Here is an 18,679-nt window from a genome sequence, read left to right as displayed (position 1 = left end):
AGAAATTTTATTTTTGGGGGGGATTAAAGATAGAAGGTATAACTACACTTTTGTTATCTCACTTTTCTTTTAAAATTTTGAGTAAATTAAAAAAAATTGTTTTTTTAAAGAATTTTAGAGTGCTTTTTTTGTTTTTTTAAAAACTAAAAAACTTACTATACAAAAGTAATGATTTTTTAGGGAATAGAGTAGATACCTATGAACAACATCATGAATTAATTTTAGAATTTTAGAATTTAATTAAATATTTTTTAACTTGCTGTTTCACATAGTACAGCGGACTATATAACCCCCCTCTTCCCTTAAATGTAAGGGTTATTCGATGAATTAACCGGAGAGTCACGGAATTTGAGACTACTGTAGAGATTTTCTTCACCGTGTTAACTAAAACAACGACAACCTCAGAGGTCGAATTGTGTTTAGTATTTTCTCATCTGTTTAAGCACTCCCTTCAGCAGACGACAACTAAGTTTTATTTGTCTTAATTTTACTTTTAATCTTTACTTTTAACCTTTATCTTTATAAATACTTATAAATTTTAAAGAAAGAGGGTTGGCGAAAAGCCACAACCACATTTACAGTTTGGTAGCATGAGTATGATAGCCTTTAAAAGTCCACGACGAATGCTGGTAAAAAAAAGCCAAGAACGGAAGACCACTTCAACCGTCAGTTGTTGCAACATTTTCCCAAACCCCGGATGTCAATGGATCTTTTTCTTTGAACAGTATTTATAGATAAGTCGATCTTGTATTGTTAAAAATTTACAAACTCAGTCTCATTAATAAATTGATGACTTATATTATTTCAGTTTTAACTACAACTTCAAGTAACAAATGCAATGGCGTCATTGAAACAGAAAATCCTATTGTACAAAATACTCCAATTTAACGGCATGTACATCAAATGCATACAGTTCGTGAACTGATTCGTCTTGCAAATCAGTTACTTTTGTCTTCAGACCAGATATTTGAAGCAGAGGTGCAAAAGATGGTATCTCAAAACCATAGGCACAAGTCTATCATTTTTTATGATGATGAAGATCCTATTAGCTGTAAAGCTTTTAAACACACCCATAAGCTTTAAAGCTAATTCTTCTAGTATTATCAATGAAATGTCAAGGAAATACGATGTGAAGAGCCTCTTTGGGTATTTTGCAATCTGGCAACTCTGACATGTGTGCTTAGTTTGTTTGTGTTAAGTCATGAAGAAGAATGTTAGGAGAAACAACGGAATAGACTAACAGACCAAAATCTGATATCTTGCTAAAGCCTGGCTAGAACTCAACCGCTTGGTGGCGCTGTGCGGTGGTTGGCAGTTTTGCAAAGCAGTGGGAACTGGGAAGGGAAACAAAGATTAAAATAGGAATTTCGAGAACATAAATTCACTGCTTCATGAAAGGAATTCACTTAAGCTATGTTGAAAACACAATAAAACTTTGCTACAGTAGCTAACTTCTGCAAATGTTGAAAACACAAAAAATAAAACTGCCCTACCACCGCACAGCACCGCCAAGCGGATAAGTTCCAGCTAGGCTTCAGTATGATATCAAACTCTTAGTACGTCGTTGTTTCTCCTGTCTTTCACTTCACGGTTAAGTGATGGGTAGAAATGTCTGGTAGAGGGCCGCCAAAGGCGAAGGAAGCAAACCTCATTCCGGCTAGCTCCGGCATCTAGAGAGGTTCTCTTTCATGTCCGTGCATGTGTAATTTTTGACGTACGGATATCATACGGGTACCGTACCAGATATCATACTACTATGATATGGTTTTTAAGTCGCTCTTTTTTCTGAATCCGATGATGAAGTAGGGTAAAACAGCGAACTGGGACACGGGCGGCGAAAACGCGAATTGGGACACAAATCGACTTTTTTTTCTTAAAGTAAAATACAAAAAATTTTGAGGTTTATTGCAAAATCTAATTAATTAAATTTAAAATATAGGGGGGGATACGCTATTAAGCAAAAGGGCGTCATATAATATTCAGAATTAAACGAGATATCGTTAATTGAAATTTCAGAATCTTGCTTACGGCCAAGAAATTCGGGCTCTGTGTTGGCTGTTAGCAAAAATAATCACGGCATAAGGAATATCTAGAGTATAAGTGAAGTAATCCCTTAAATAATTATATCAAAAGATAGAGAATGAAAAGTTCTACAATATTATAAAAGGTTTTGTCAGTATTTTGAATATTTATCGAAATATTTCATTACCAGGAAATGGAAGAAAAATGCGAATTTGGGACAGCAGACGCGAATTGGGACAAAAAATTTTGAATTTTTTTTTTTCGTTATTTCGCCATGTCTGTACATCAATCGACGCAGAATTTGAAGGCGAATCGATTGATGTATAAGGTTTAGGGTTTTTTTTTGTCATTTAAGCATTTTTTGAAAAATAATATTTCAGGGACTCAGGATTGATTCTATCCAGGCTCAAGAAAATTGTCATTTCAACTTATTTGTTTTTTATTCTTTTCATAAAATGGCATTAAAAGCGAATAGGGTTTCAGGAATTTTCGCGAAAATTTTTGAATTTTATGTCAATATTTGAATTAGATAATGGCTCTTCCATCTCATAGTACCTTATCTTATGTCCCAAACTATAGCCCCTTATTATTTTATTGGCAATATTATTTAAGTCTTAACTTTTTTCATTAATCCCGTACACTTTCATAAAATGTTTGGGATTCGCTTTAAAAAATGCAAAAAGAATGAAAAACCGAGAATTTTTTTGAAAAAATAGTTGTAGTTTTGCTGCCATAAGGTGCTATGATGCTAATTGGGACAGCCGAATGGGGGACTTTGTCTATACTATACAATACTCTATCGCTGACATCTTCGAAACAAATCATAGCTCCGAGGTTTAATGCTAGATTGGAATGCGCGGTTTCCTTGATGTATGAGGTTCGAATCACATATCCGGTAAAACATATAATTAATTCATGGTTGAAATCCCAATTGTATTTATATCTTTAAAAAATTCCTGATTAACGTCCATTGTCAAATGGATTTTTTTAAAAATTTATTCGGTAAGAAAAAATCCAGCTCTGATCCCGCTCTAGATCACCAGGAAGATCTTCAACATATTCAAGGCTTGAACCTTCGACCTTTGTAGTAGCATTCTACTACCTTATTCACTAGACCACCACAAACTTTATAAAACAATAACATGTCAACACTTGATTAGCGAAACCTAAGCCCAATTTGATTTCTATTTTCATTTGATATCGCGATTTCATTTCAAATGATCTCAATTATCAAAGAGAATAAGAATTGTTGCCGATAACATAATTAAACATTTGTTCATTTATGAGTATCGAACTCACAACAATATTCTTCGTTCGCCGTGATTATACCGCTACGCCATTATACATTAACGAAACTTTAGGTAAATCTAAACCTTCTTTTGCGTAAGTTTGGGACATTCGCAACACGGACGTCCATCTTCCCAATCGAATTTCTAGATAAATGAACAACAGCATTTAGTTAAGTTTTTTATTTTGTTAATCGTATGTTATACCTTTTACATTAAGCTAATAAGTTCATGAGATTTTCAAAATCATATTTTTGTGCTGTTGAACAGTTTTGAAACACGATCGAAATTGTTTAGCAGACTGAAAAACTTTTTGACAGCTCAATATTTTGATTTTTTAAATCAGAATATCTTAATATTTTTCTATTGCACCATACTTAGTGTCTTAAGCAATTCGATTCAGAAAAAAATTCTGCGTCGAATGAAATAATTAGTTTTTAAAAATAAGTCTGTCCCAATTAGCATTTTTTGTCCCATGAATACACGTTTTGTCCCATAATTCGCATTTCGTCGATACACGTAAATGCCATAAGAAAGTCTATTAGGAAAAACGCTGTCCCAGTTCGCTGTTTTACCCTAGTTTACTTGGCCCTTTCTCCTTTAAAAAGACTTTTTTAACTTATAGTTTGTAACAACAACTAACAACAAAAACAAGGCTAGGGGTTAGTGGGACGAGAAAATGGCATAAAAAAACGAAATGACAGTAAACATACCAAAGGCATGGTTCTTTTGATATATTGGGCGTTCTCCACGGCTGGATCCTCTGAGGAAAATAAAATTAATAATTATATTTTTAGAATTTATAAACTTAATACTTACTAGTTTGGCATAGACTATTGCAAGTCTTAAAACAGGCGAGGTGACTTCTAAAACTCCGTCTCCATCTCAACGTGAGTTCCTTTTTTATTCAACTTCTTCAATAATTCCTGCAGACTTTTCAAGTCAATCGCTGCCGGAGCTGGTTGCGCTCCTGAAGCCAGAGCAGCTATAAGAAGCTACAAGCAGGCCGCTCCTGCTTTTGCTGCGTTATCGTCTGGCGGTGCGTGGATATCTAGACGTACTTGGAGTTTACAGAGGCCGGGTGGTTGAACCGGTTGGCTCACCGGACCCCATGTCATGGGACGTGACGTTTGATCGAAGGTGACAGCAATTCATGCGAATGATATGAAGGTCGTGAATGAAGGAATCGAAGGAAATGTTTGCAGTGCAAAGCATGATATTTTGAAAGAAAAAAAGAAGCTTGAAGCTTGAAACTTGGAGAAAGTTGTCAATTTCCTTTGGTAAGAACGGAGGAATTCGAAATCGGGCGGATGACAAGAGGGGACCGTAACGTAGATAATCTTTGCCTTAGCCGAATGACGAGGCAACTAAAAAAATAGCAACCAAACCAAGAATAGGGCCGCTCCTGCTTTTGCTGCGTTATCGGCCGGCGGTGCGTGGATATTTAGACGTACTTGGAGTTTACAGAGGCCGGGTGGTTGGACCGGTTGGCTCACCGGACCCCATGTCATGGGACGTGACGTTTGATCGAAGGTGACAGCAATTCATGCGAATGATATGAAGGTCGTGAATGAAGGAATCGAAGGAAATGTTTGCAGTGCAAAGCATGATATTTTGAAAGAAGAAAAGAAGCTCGAAGCTTGAAACTTGGAGAAAGTTGTCAATTTCCTTTGGTAAGAACGGAGGAATTCGAAATCCGGCGGATGACAAGAGGGGACCCTAGCGTAGATAATCTTTGCCTTAGCCGAATGACGAGGCAACTAAACAAATAGCAACCAAACCAAGAATGGGGCCGCTCCTGCTTTTGCTGCGTTATCGGCCGGCGGTGCGTGGATATTTAGACGTACTTGGAGTTTACAGAGGCCGGGTGGTGCGAAAAGGAGTTACTTATGCACTCAGATTTGTCATTGTGAATGAACCGGGTCAACCAGCCTTTTTGGGACTTCCGGCTTGCAATCATTTTTTCGCAATTTTTTCAACAACTACAAATATGAAATTGCAGTGTAGACCCTGTATTATGGGTTGCAAAATGTAGTGCGATACTGCTGTAATTATTGCTTTGTTATTTGTACATTTTATATTTGTATTTGATTAATATTCCCTGTTCTTCCAAATAATCTTGTGGATCAAACTTACTTTTCTTCTGTGTTGCTGAACAGTTGCCATTATTGCAACTTAGCATTATTTAAGACTATACCTTCGTCCGACGATTTTATTTCGCCTACTTTGATGTGTACCGTGGACCTTGCTCACAAAATCTTCACTGGACCAGCCTTGTTCCTAGTTTAAAATTGTGATTGGTGTCCATGCCTAAAAAAAGCCCAACAATCAAGAGTAATAAAACAATATAAGCCATGAGCCAAACGAAATCTTGACATTTAGTTAACTTACACCTCTTTCGGTTTTCTACTAACAGCATTCCCAACGGTCCAAAAAAGGACAAGATTGGATTACGACCACTTATTGTCAAGATGGTCCAAAAATCACCAAGTTAACCACTAGATCGTAAATCCACATACCTGCAAAGTGTTTTGTTACCGAAAAATCTTAATCCAACAATGGATTACGACCACTTGATATAGCCACGGGCGGGCTCAAGTCGAAAGTTGTTTTTTTTTTCTGTCAAGGAAACTTTTCTCTTTTAAAATCTTCAGGAAGAGCCCCTTGTCAATCTACGAAGAATTAGCGAAACCACCAATTTTTATGGTAGAGTACTGGACGTTCCGGTTTCAAAGAAGATGATGACGGCATGTCTACTTTCCACTATCGGTAGGCTTTTGAAGAGAACAAGAAGAGGCAAGAGGCCAGTTATTCTACAAAATAGCGGAAAAGAAAGTCGTTGGTTGCGAAGTTAAAAGAAATAAAAAAGAAAAGAAATTCACGGAGCTAGACTTGGAACAATTATCAATGGAAAGAAGACTACTTGAAACGCAGATATCGCACATGTAGATTTTATTTCAGCCTTCTCGAGTCATCCCAAAACTAATCGAGTCACCTGTCTCATTTAAAATTAAAGTGGAAATAAAGACCCTTTAACCTAGTTAAGTTCATGTTTTAAAAATGCAATACAGAAATTGCTAGTCACTTAATTATTTTGTGATATTCTGCGTTAGCCAAAGTCAGGGAATTCATATTTTTAGTCTGAAACTCTTGAAAAAGCGAGACATGTTATGAGAGGACACCCTGCTAATACTTGGTCTATATGTTTAACATGCTTCAGATCTCTATAGTGGTTGGATATATGATTACATCGTCAAGGTATTACTAACGCAAATTTCCTAATTACTGATTTTAAGATTTCTTTAATAAAACGCTGGAAAGTAGCAGGTGCGTTTGTTAGACCGAATGGCATTCTATTAAATTAATAATATCCATCTTTTCTGTTGAGAAGGCTGTTTTAGGTTTGTCGTCTAGCTTTTTCGATCTCAATTTGCCAATACCCGCTTCCAGATCAGAAGATATCGATTCTGAGAATGTGGTCCAGATTATCAAGCAAATTGATATTTCAAGTCTGGTATTAGGACTGCTTATTGGGGATCCATTAACGACAAACTGGACGAATTTTTAGCATAGCTAAAGTAAGTTAGGTTAGACGAAACGACTGATGACTCATGTTGTTTCTGCAGTTGTTCGGCACCTTGAAACAGCGAATATTGAATTGTATTTGAAATGAATTCAATTTACATAGTATTAGGATAGTGGAACGTATCTGGATTAAAGAAGAGAGACGAAGAGAATTTAGGAGGAATTTGCCAAGAAGAGAATCGGATTTCTCTTCTAGAATCCTTCTTGCTGATCCATTAACGACAAATTTTTAGCAATGACTGCCGGCCAGTTGTTCTTGTTGATTCCGGATTTTTTCGGCTACTTCAAGAAAAACCATCAATCAATCAAATTTTGAATTGAAAATCAATTTTTTCGGAGAGGGGGGGATTAGGAAGGCAATAATTTTCTTGCCCCATTGTGAATTATCCTCCTGCACCTGCGGCGCGAGATCCATTGACGGAAATTGGTCGTCAATCGACCTTCTCCCGACACACTATTGGCCTTGTAGTGAGGGCTGTTTTCTTCGTAATGATGATCTCGCCGAGAGTTTCTTGGTGTTAATTGGTTTGTGGCTGGCACGGATGCTTCAGTAGTGTGACTGTGGTAGCGACAGCGGTCACAACCTTTAGCAGTAGCAGCCGCGTCCGGAGGACTGGGATCGTCAGGGGACTCATCCTCATCAAGTGGACGACTGGTAGACGATTTTGTGTCATCATGTGACCCTACTTAAGGAAAAAATAAAAAATTTAAGCATTTTTTTAAAATTTAAAACAAAAAATGGGGAGACTTACCGTTGGAAGTCCTATTCCAACGCTCTCGTAAGTAGAACTGCATTAGAGGCCAGAGTATGATCTTCCGACACCAATAACCACAACTCCAAATATTCCTTCGGCCATAAGAAGGGCTAAGTTTGCTATTTGTTGATAACATTCTTTATCTGACTCTTCAGTGATAAAAGCCATTCCTTAAAAAAAATTTAACATTAGATGAAATGGAAAGCTATGCAAAGGCATGGAAATAAAACAAATTGCATAGAAGAAAAATCTGGACTGAACTCTTTTACCTTTTCAAACACAAAATCACAAATGTCCGCCTGTGCATAAAAAAATCTGCTGAAAACTGGAAATTGGCACACGAGTTTTCTTTCTTTTTGTCGTGTTTTGTTTGTTGCAAGCCCTGAATGACGACAAAATAAAAAAAGGGGTGGAAACTATGGCACAAGATCTTGGCTTCATTAAAACACTTTTCTGTGAAAAATAACAAAATAATTTAAATACTGGCACAGCCTTTCTCTTTCTGACATTATTCAATTAAAAAACAAGACATTCAAACTAAATATCGTAATCAATGGTAGATATGTAATCAATGTGCTAAAACCAAATCAATATCAATTGAATCGAAGGCTTTGCCTCATCCCAGTTGCAATGATTTCATTGCATCATTGTTGTATTTCATTCAGATGTCAAAAATTGTTCATATTTTTACGATTTGAATTTAAAACAGTCCACCAAAACAGCAGAACACTTTGAATAAATCGATATAACTATGAAAACACCTCCAGCAGAGACTGCCGTCACAAAAGGGTAGGCCTTCTGAAGAATGTACTAGATTTCTTTTTGTCCTTGTAAATGCTAATAACTTGCACAATGGATTTAATTTTGTCCAAAAATCTGCTGAATCATTTCAAGGTCAACTCTGTTTCCCACACTGACTACTGCTGACTGACGTCGTAATTTCATTGATCCAGAAAACAAAGTCAACGAACTTATCCAAACTGATAAAGAATAAACTTCATGAAAATAACTATTTTGATGAAATAACTATTGAAATCTGGATTCTTATCAGGTCGAGTGTTGAGAAAAATTGTGATCAATACTAGTAGTTTATCGTGTCGTCAATTCTTGGAAGTGGAATTTATCTTTTGTCGTTAACGAATTTAATTGGCAAAAATCCATACAAAATCGGTGTCCTCCTCCTTTCTTTTTAGCAAGGTGGATAGAAGCGATATGTGGGCGTTATCAGTTTAGTTTTTTTCTCTGTGTATCTTGAGACTTGTATCTTCTATTGTAAATGGGTCGGCTTCTTCATATACTGATTTTTTTTACACCTTTCAGCGTTAATTTATACTGTATATTTTTTAAAATTCATCTTTCAATTAGAATTATTTTCTTGTTTATAATGTATGAAAGTTTTCTAGCTATACCTTTTAATATAACAGAATTTGTTTTGATAAAGTCCATTCCTAATAAACACGTTTTTGTTAGATTTGGTATCACGTAAATTGTTGTTTGATTGTGTTTGTTTTCGAATCTACACTGATCGGTATCTCATATAATCTTGAAATTTTCATTTCCCGTACACAAATACTATGAAGTTTTTCGTCTTGACATTCTACTTCATTTGTAACTATATTTTTGGTAAACTAGAGGAAAAATATTAGGACATTGCACGCCAGTGCGCCAGTGTCTACTAATTATCTATTCCGATTTCTACGTGGAATAACTTGTATTTATGAATATTGTGTATTTACATGATACTTTCTTTGATGTTTTTAAGTTTTCCTTTAGTAGTTGTTCTTGCTCTGAAAGTTTTCTTCACTTCTGCTCCTCTGGAACCCATTGTTCGGGTTTCCATTTCGTTTCCTCGATACAAACACACAGTCTGGCGATGGATATAACTTGTACCTCTCTGTCCTACAAATGGTTTATTCGCCAATTGGTATGATCAAAGGAAGATGAAGTAATCTAAACCAATCTGGCAATTAAAAAAGAGTCCGCTTAAAGAGATTGCTTCAACCACCACTAACCACTAAGTACCGTCTTTACGCGAACTGCGCAAGAATATCAGCAAACTAAACTCAATAGATTAGATTCTACCAATGAGTCGTGGGCAATGGTGATTAAAATGCATTGACCGGGAATCGAACCCGGGCCGCCCGCGTGGCAGGCGAGCATTCTACCACTGAACCATCGATGCTTGTCCCTCAAGTATACTTCTTGATACAAATTGAACGACGACATCCCATCTATTGTAGCCAACTATCATGCCTAAGCTTGTTAGCTTTCATTACGCAAATCAAGGCTTGTGGCGATCAAAAGATCCACAGAAATATAAAAAAAATAACCTGACTAATCTGACTGACTCTTTCAAAAGACTAAATGTGTTCGTGTGATAATCAATCTTACCATCATAATCTATTCCTTTATAAAAGACACCGTAGTTCCCAAAATGTAACGATAGTAATTACATCGAAAATTAAGATTTCGTGGCGCAGTGGTAGCGCTCCTGACTCCAGATCAGAAGGTTGCGTGTTCAAATCACGTCGAGATCAAGAAAAAAATATCTCTTATGAAGGTATCTTTGTGCTTAAATAACGGATACAACGTTCAAATAACATTAATCACCATTGTTTCTATATCTTGTTATCTCAACACACATGTTTTCTAATTCAATTTGAATCTTAGTCAGCTGTTTTTTTTTCTTTTTATCAAAATGTGACTTTAGATCTACACGGGACTACAGTTTTTGGAATGGGAGAGCATAGAACCAAGTGAGTTTACAAAAGGGGGAACATTTGCGTCTGAATGTCGATTACCACAGCAGTTGGAACACGATGAGTTTGAACCGATAACTATCTTGGGTTTCCACGATACAAACACAGAGTCTGGCGATGGATATAACTTGTACCTCTCTGTCCTACAAATGGTTTATTCACCAATTGGTATGATCAAAGGAAGATTAAGTAATCTAAACCAATCTGGCAAACAAAAAAGAGTCCGCTTAAAGAGATTGCTTCAACCACCACTAACCACTAAGTTTCGTCCTTATACGTATTGCGCGAGAATATAAGCAAACTAAACTCAATAAAGTAGATTCTACCAATCTGTCTTGGGCAATGGTGATTAAAATGCATCGACCGGAAATCGAACCCGGGCCGCCCGCGTGGCAGGCGAGCATTCTACCACTAAACCATCGATGCTTGCCCCTCATGTATACTTCTTGATACAAATTGCACGACGACAACCCATCTATTGTAGCCGACTATCATGCCTAAGCTTGTTAGCTTTCATTACGGAAATCAAGGCTTGTTGCGATCAAAAGATCCAAGGAAATATAAAAAAATTACCTGACTAATCTGACTGACTCTTTCAAAAGACTAAATGTGTTCGTGTGATAATCAATCTTACCATCAGAATCTATTCCTTTATAAAAGACACCGTAGTTCCCAAAATATAACGATAGTAATAACATCGAAAATCAAAATTTCATGGCGCAACGGTAGCGCGCCTGACTCCAGATCAGGAGGTTGCGTGTTCAAATCACGTCGAGATCAAGCAAAAATATTTCTTGTGAAGGTATGTTTAGGCTTTTAAAACGGTTACAACGTTCAAATAACATTAATCACCATTGTTTCTATATCTTGTTATCTCAACACACATGTATCCTAATTCAATTTGAATCTTAGTCAGCTTTTTTTTTTCTTTTTATCAAAATATGACTTTAGATCTACACGGGACTACAGTTTTTGGAATGGGAGAGCATAGAACCAAGTGAGTTTACAAAAGGGGGAACATTTGCGTCTGAATGTCGATTACCACAGCAGTTGGAACACGACGAGTTTGAACCGATAACTATCTTGGGTTTCCACGATACAAACACAGAGTCTGGCGATGGATATAACTTGTACCTCTCTGTCCTACAAATGGTTTAGTCACCAATTAGTATGATCAAAGGAAGATTAAGTAATCTAAACCAATCTGGCAAACAAAAAAGAGTCCGCTTAAAGAGATTGCTTCAACCACCACTAACCACTAAGTTTCGTCCTTATACGTACTGCGCGAGAATATCAGCAAACTAAACTCAATAGAGTAGATTCTACCAATCTGTCTTGGGCAATGGTGATTCAAATGCATCGACCGGGAATCGAACCCGGGCCGCCCGCGTGGCAGGCGAGCATTCTACCACTGAACCATCGATGCTTAAACCTCATGTATACTTCTTGATACAAATTGCACGACGACAACCCATCTATTGTAGCCGACTATCATGCCTAAGCTTGTTAGCTTTCATTACGGAAATCAAGGCTTGTGGCGATCAAAAGATCCAAGGAAATATAAAAAAATAACCTGACTAATCTGACTGACTCTTTCAAAAGACTAAATGTGTTCGTGTGATACTCAATCTTACCATCAGAATCTATTCCTTTATAAAAGACACCGTAGTTCCCAAAATATAACGATAGTAATTACATCGAAAATCAAGATTTCATAGCGCAACGGTAGCGCGCCTGACTCCAGATCAGGAGGTTGCGTGTTCAAATCACGTCGAGATCAAGCAAAAATATTACTTGTGAAGGTATGTTTAGGCTTTTAAAACGGTTACAACGTTCAAATAACATTAATCACCATTGTTTCTATATCTTGTTATCTCAACACACATGTATCCTAATTCAATTTGAATCTTAGTCAGCTGTTTTTTTTTCTTTTTATCAAAATGTGACTTTAGATCTACACGGGACTACAGTTTTTGGAATGGGAGAGCATAGAACCAAGTGAGTTTACAAAAGGGGGAACATTTGCGTCTGAATGTCGATTACCACAGCAGTTGGAACACGACGAGTTTGAACCGATAACTATCTTGGGTTTCCACGATACAAACACAGAGTCTGGCGATGGATATAACTTGTACCTCTCTGTCCTACAAATGGTTTATTCGCCAATTGGTATGATCAAAGGAAGATTCCGTAATCTAAACCAATCTGGCAAACAAAAAAGAGTCCGCTTAAAGAGATTGCTTCAACCACCACTAACCACTAAGTACCGTCCTTATACGTACTGCGCAAGAATATCAGCAAACTAAACTCAATAGAGTAAATTCTACCAATCTGTCTTGGGCAATGGTGATTTAAATGCATCGACCGGGAATCGAACCCGGCCGCCCGCGTGGCAGGCGAGCATTCTACCACTGAACCATCGATGCTTGCCCTTCACGTATACTTCTTGATACAAATTGCACGACGACAACCCATCTATTGTAGCCGACTATCATGCCTAAGCTTGTTAGCTTTCATTACGGAAATCAAGGCTTGTGGCGATCAAAAGATCCAAGGAAATATAAAAAAATAACCTGACTAATCTGACTGACTCTTTCAAAAGACTAAATGTGTTCGTGTGATAATCAATCTTACCATCAGGATCTATTCCTTTATAAAAGACACCGTAGTTCCCAAAATATAACGATAGTAATTACATCGAAAATCCAGATTTCGCGGCGCAACGGTAGCGCGTCTGACTCCAGATCAGGAGGATGCGTGTACAAATCACGTCGAGATCAAGCAAAAATATTTCTTGTGAAGGTATGTTTAGGCTTTTAAAACGGATACAACGTTCAAATAACATTAATCACCATTGTTTCTATATCTTGTTATCTCAACACACATGTATCCTATTTCAATTTGAATTTTAGTCAGCTGTTTTTTTTTCTTTTTATCAAAATGTGACTTTAGATCTACACGGGACTACAGTTTTTGGAATGGGAGAGCATAGAACCAAGTGAGTTTACAAAAGGGGGAACATTTGAGTCTGAATTTCGATTACCACAGCAGTTGGAACACGACGAGTTTGAACCGATAACCATCTTGGGTTTCCACGATACAAACACAGAGTCTGGCGATGGATATAACTTGTACCTCTCTGTCCTACAAATGGTTTATTCGCCAATTGGTATGATCAAAGGAAGATTAAGTAATCTAAACCAATCTGGCAAACAAAAAAGAGTCCGCTTAAAGAGATTGCTTCAACCACCACTAACCACTAAGTACCGTCCTTATAGGTACTGCGCAAGAATATCAGCAAACTAAACTCAATAGAGTAGATTCTACCAATCTGTCTTGGGCAATGGTGATTAAAATGCATCAACCGGGAATTGAACCCGGGCCGCCCGCGTGGTAGGTGAGCATTTTATCACTGAACCATCGATGCTTTTCCCTCACGTATACTTCTTGATACAAATTGCACGACGACAACCCATCTATTGTAGCCGACTATCATGCCTAAGCTTGTTAGCTTTCATTACGGAAATCAAGGCTTGTGGCGATCAAAAGATCCAAGGAAATATAAAAAAATAACCTGACTAATCTGACTGACTCTTTCAAAAGACTAAATGTGTTCGTGTGATAATCAATCTTACCATCAGGATCTATTCCTTTATAAAAGACACCGTAGTTCCCAAAATATAACGATAGTAATTACATCGAAAATCAAGATTTTGTGGCGCAACGCTAGCGCGCCTGACTCCAGATCAGGAGGTTGCGTGTTCAAATCACGTCGAGATCAAGCAAAAATATTTCTTGTGAAGGTATGTTTAGGCTTTTAAAACGGATACAACATTCAAATAACATTAATCACAATTGTTTCTATATCTTGTTATCTCAACACACATGTATCCTAATTCAATTTGAATCTTAGTCAGCTGTTTTTTTTTCTTTTTATCAAAATGTGACTTTAGATCTACACGGGACTACAGTTTTTGGAATGGGAGAGCATAGAACCAAGTGAGTTTACAAAAGGGGGAACATTTGCGTCTGAATGTCGATTACCACAGCAGTTGGAACACGACGAGTTTGAACAGATAACTATCTTGGGTTTCCACGATACAAACACAGAGTCTGGCGATGGATATAACTTGTACCTCTCTGTCCTACAAATGGTTTATTCGCCAATTGGTATGATCAAAGGAAGATTAAGTAATCTAAACCAATCTGGCAAACAAAAAAGAGTCCGCTTAAAGAGATTGCTTCAACCACCACTAACCACTAAGTACCGTCCTTATACGTACTGCGCAAGAATATCAGCAAACTAAACTCAATAGAGTAAATTCTACCAATCTGTCTTGGGCAATGGTGATTAAAATGCATCGACCGGGAATCGAACCCGGCCGCCCGCGTGGCAGACGAGCATTCTACCACTGAACCATCGATGCTTGCCCTTCACGTATACTTCTTGATACAAATTGCACGACGACAACCCATCTATTGTAGCCGACTATCATGCCTAAGCTTGTTAGCTTTCATTACGGAAATCAAGGCTTGTGGCGATCAAAAGATCCAAGGAAATATAAAAAAATAACCTGACTAATCTGACTGACTCTTTCAAAAGACTAAATGTGTTCGTGTGATAATCAATCTTACCATCAGGATCTATTCCTTTATAAAAGACACCGTAGTTCCCAAAATATAACGATAGTAATTACATCGAAAATCCAGATTTCGCGGCGCAACGGTAGCGCGTCTGACTCCAGATCAGGAGGATGCGTGTTCAAATCACGTCGAGATCAAGCAAAAATATTTCTTGTGAAGGTATGTTTAGGCTTTTAAAACGGATACAACGTTCAAATAACATTAATCACCATTGTTTCTATATCTTGTTATCTCAACACACATGTATCCTATTTCAATTTGAATTTTAGTCAGCTGTTTTTTTTTCTTTTTATCAAAATGTGACTTTAGATCTACACGGGACTACAGTTTTTGGAATGGGAGAGCATAGAACCAAGTGAGTTTACAAAAGGGGGAACATTTGCGTCTGAATGTCGATTACCACAGCAGTTGGAACACGACGAGTTTGAACCGATAACCATCTTGGGTTTCCACGATACAAACACAGAGTCTGGCGATGGATATAACTTGTACCTCTCTGTCCTACAAATGGTTTATTCGCCAATTGGTATGATCAAAGGAAGATTAAGTAATCTAAACCAATCTGGCAAACAAAAAAGAGTCCGCTTAAAGAGATTGCTTCAACCACCACTAACCACTAAGTACCGTCCTTATACGTACTGCGCAAGAACATCAGCAAACTAAACTCAATAGAGTAGATTCTACCAATCTGTCTTGGGCAATGGTGATTAAAATGCATCGACCGGGAATCGAACCCGGCCGCCCGCGTGGCAGGCGAGCATTCTACCACTGAACCATCGATGCTTGCTCCTCACGTATACTTCTTGATACAAATTGCACGACGACAACTCATCTATTGTAGCCGACTATCATGCCTAAGCTTGTTAGCCTCCATTACGGAAATCAAGGCTTGTGGCGATCAAAAGATCCAAGGAAATATAAAAAAATAACCTGACTAATCTGACTGACTCTTTCAAAAGACTAAATGTGTTCGTGTGATAATCAATCTAACCATAAGAATCTATTCCTTTATAAAAGACACCGTTGTTCCCAAAATATAACGATAGTAATTACATCGCAAATTAAGATTTCGTGGCGCAACGGTAGCGCGTCTGACTCCATATCAGGAGGATGCGTGTTCAAATCACGTCGAGATCAAGCAAAAAAATTTCTTGTGAAGGTATGTTTAGGCTTTTAAAACGGATACAACGTTCAAATAACATTAATCACCATTGTTTCTATATCTTGTTATCTCAACACACATGTATCCTATTTCAATTTGAATTTTAGTCAGCTTTTTTTTTCTTTTTATCAAAATGTGACTTAAGATCTACACGGGACTACAGTTTTTGGAATGGGAGAGCATAGAACCAAGTGAGTTTACAAAAGGGGGAACATTTGCGTCTGAATGTCGATTACCACAGCAGTTGGAACAAGACGAGTTTGAACCGATAACTATCTTGGGTTTCCACGATACAAACACAGAGTCTGGCGATGGATATAACTTGTACCTCTGTCCTACAAATGGTTTATTCGCCAATTGGTATGATCAAAGGAAGATTAAATAATCTAAACCAATCTGGCAATCAAAAAACAGTCCGCTTAAAGAGATTGCTTCAACCACCACTAACCACTAAGTACCGTTCTTATACGTACTGCGCAAGAATATCAGCAAACTAAACTCAATAGAGTAGATTCTACCAATCTGTCTTGGGCAATGGTGATTAAAATGCATCGACCAGGAATCGAACCCGGGCCGCCCGCGTAGCAGGCGAGCATTCTACCACTGAACCATCGATGCTTGCCCCTCACGTATACTTCTTGATACAAATTGCACGACGACAACCCATCTATTGTAGCCGACTATCATGCCTAAGCTTGTTAGCTTTTATTACGGAAATCAAGGCTTGTGGCGATCAAAAGATCCAAGGAAATATAAAAAAATAACCTGACTAATCTGACTGACTCTTTCAAAAGACTAAATGTGTTCGTGTGATAATCAACCTTACCATCAGAATCTATTCCTTAATAAAAGACACCGTAGTTCCCAAAATATAACGATAGTAATTACATCGAAAATCAAGATTTCGTGGCGCAACGGTAGCGCGCCTGGCTCCAGATCAGGAGGTTGCGTGTTCAAATCACGTCGAGATCAAGCAAAAATATTTCTTGTGAAGGTATGTTTAGGCTTTTAAAACGGATACAAAATTCATATAACATTATTCACCATTGTTTCTATATCTTGTTATCTCAACACACATGTATCCTAATTCAATTTGAATCTTAGTCAGCTGTTTTTTTTTCTTTTTATCAAAATGTGACTTTAGATCTACACGGGACTACAGTTTTTGGAATGGGAGAGCATAGAACCAAGTGAGTTTACAAAAGGGGGAACATTTGCGTCTGAATGTCGATTACCACAGCATTTGGAACACGACGAGTTTGAACCGATAACTATCTTGGGTTTCCACTATACAAACACAGAGTCTGGCGATGGATATAACTTGTACCTCTCTGTCCTACAAATGGTTTATTCGCCAATTGGTATGATCAAAGGAAGATTAAGTAATCTAAACCAATCTGGCAAACAAAAAAGAGTCCGCTTAAAGAGATTCTCCAGTGTCGGGCCGACATTCTACCACTGAACCATCGATGCTTGCACCTCACGTATACTTCTTGATACAAATTGCACGACGACAACCCATCTATTGTAGCCGACTATCATGCCTAAGCTTGTTAGCTTTTATTACGGAAATCAAGGCTTGTGGTGATCAAAAGATCCAAGGAAATATAAAAAAATAACCTGACTAATCTGACTGACTCTTTCAAAAGACTAAATGTGTTCGTGTGATAATCAACCTTACCATCAGAATCTATTCCTTTATAAAAGACACCGTAGTTCCCAAAATATAATGATAGTAATTACATCGAAAATCAAGATTTCGTGGCGCAACGGTAGCGCGCCTGACTCCAGATCAAGAGGTTGCGTGTTCAAATCACGTCGAGATCAAGCAAAAATATTTTTTGTGAAGGTATGTTTAGGCTTTTAAAACGGATACAACATTCAAATAACATTAATCACCATTGTTTCTATATCTTGTTATCTCAACACACATGTATCCTAATTGAATTTGAATCTTAGTCAGCTGTTTTTTTTTTCTTTTTATCAAAATGTGACTTTAGATCTACACGGGACTACAGTTTTTGGAATGGGAGAGCATAGAACCAAGTGAGTTTACAAAAGGGGGAACATTTGCGTCTGAATGTCGATTACCACAGCAGTTGGAACACGACGAGTTTGAACCGATAACTATCTTGGGTTTCCACGATACAAACACAGAGTCTGGCGATGGATATAACTTGTACCTCTCTGTCCTACAAATGGTTTATTCGCCAATTGGTATGATCAAAGGAAGATTAAGTAATCTAAACCAATCTGGCAAACAAAAAAGAGTCCGCTTAAAGAGATTGCTTCAACCACCACTAACCACTAAGTACCGTCCTTATACGTACTGCGCAAGAATATCAGCAAACTAAACTCAATAGAGTAGATTCTACCAATCTGTCTTGGACAATGGTGATTAAAATGCATCGATCGGGAATCGAACCCGGGCCGCCCGCGTGGCAGGCGAGCATTCTACCACTGAAC

General features: G+C 37.6%; 3 non-coding genes across 3 annotated transcripts; all 3 read right to left on the bottom strand.

Moving 5' to 3' along the window:
* Positions 1-11,762: 11,762 nt before the first annotated feature.
* Trnag-gcc lies at positions 11,763-11,833 on the bottom strand. Its single transcript has one exon. It is a non-coding gene; the product is annotated as a tRNA-Gly (tRNA).
* Positions 11,834-13,763: 1,930 nt separating this feature from the next.
* Positions 13,764-13,834, bottom strand: Trnag-acc. The gene has a single exon. It is a non-coding gene; the product is annotated as a tRNA-Gly (tRNA).
* Positions 13,835-16,760: 2,926 nt separating this feature from the next.
* On the bottom strand, positions 16,761-16,831 carry Trnas-gcu. The gene has a single exon. It is a non-coding gene; the product is annotated as a tRNA-Ser (tRNA).
* Between the last annotated feature and the right edge of the window lie 1,848 nt (positions 16,832-18,679).

Source organism: Daphnia pulex, chromosome 10 (genome assembly GCF_021134715.1).
Source record: "Daphnia pulex isolate KAP4 chromosome 10, ASM2113471v1".
In the NCBI taxonomy this organism is placed as follows: domain Eukaryota; kingdom Metazoa; phylum Arthropoda; class Branchiopoda; order Diplostraca; family Daphniidae; genus Daphnia; species Daphnia pulex.
This window is presented reverse-complemented; position numbering and strand designations above follow the sequence as displayed.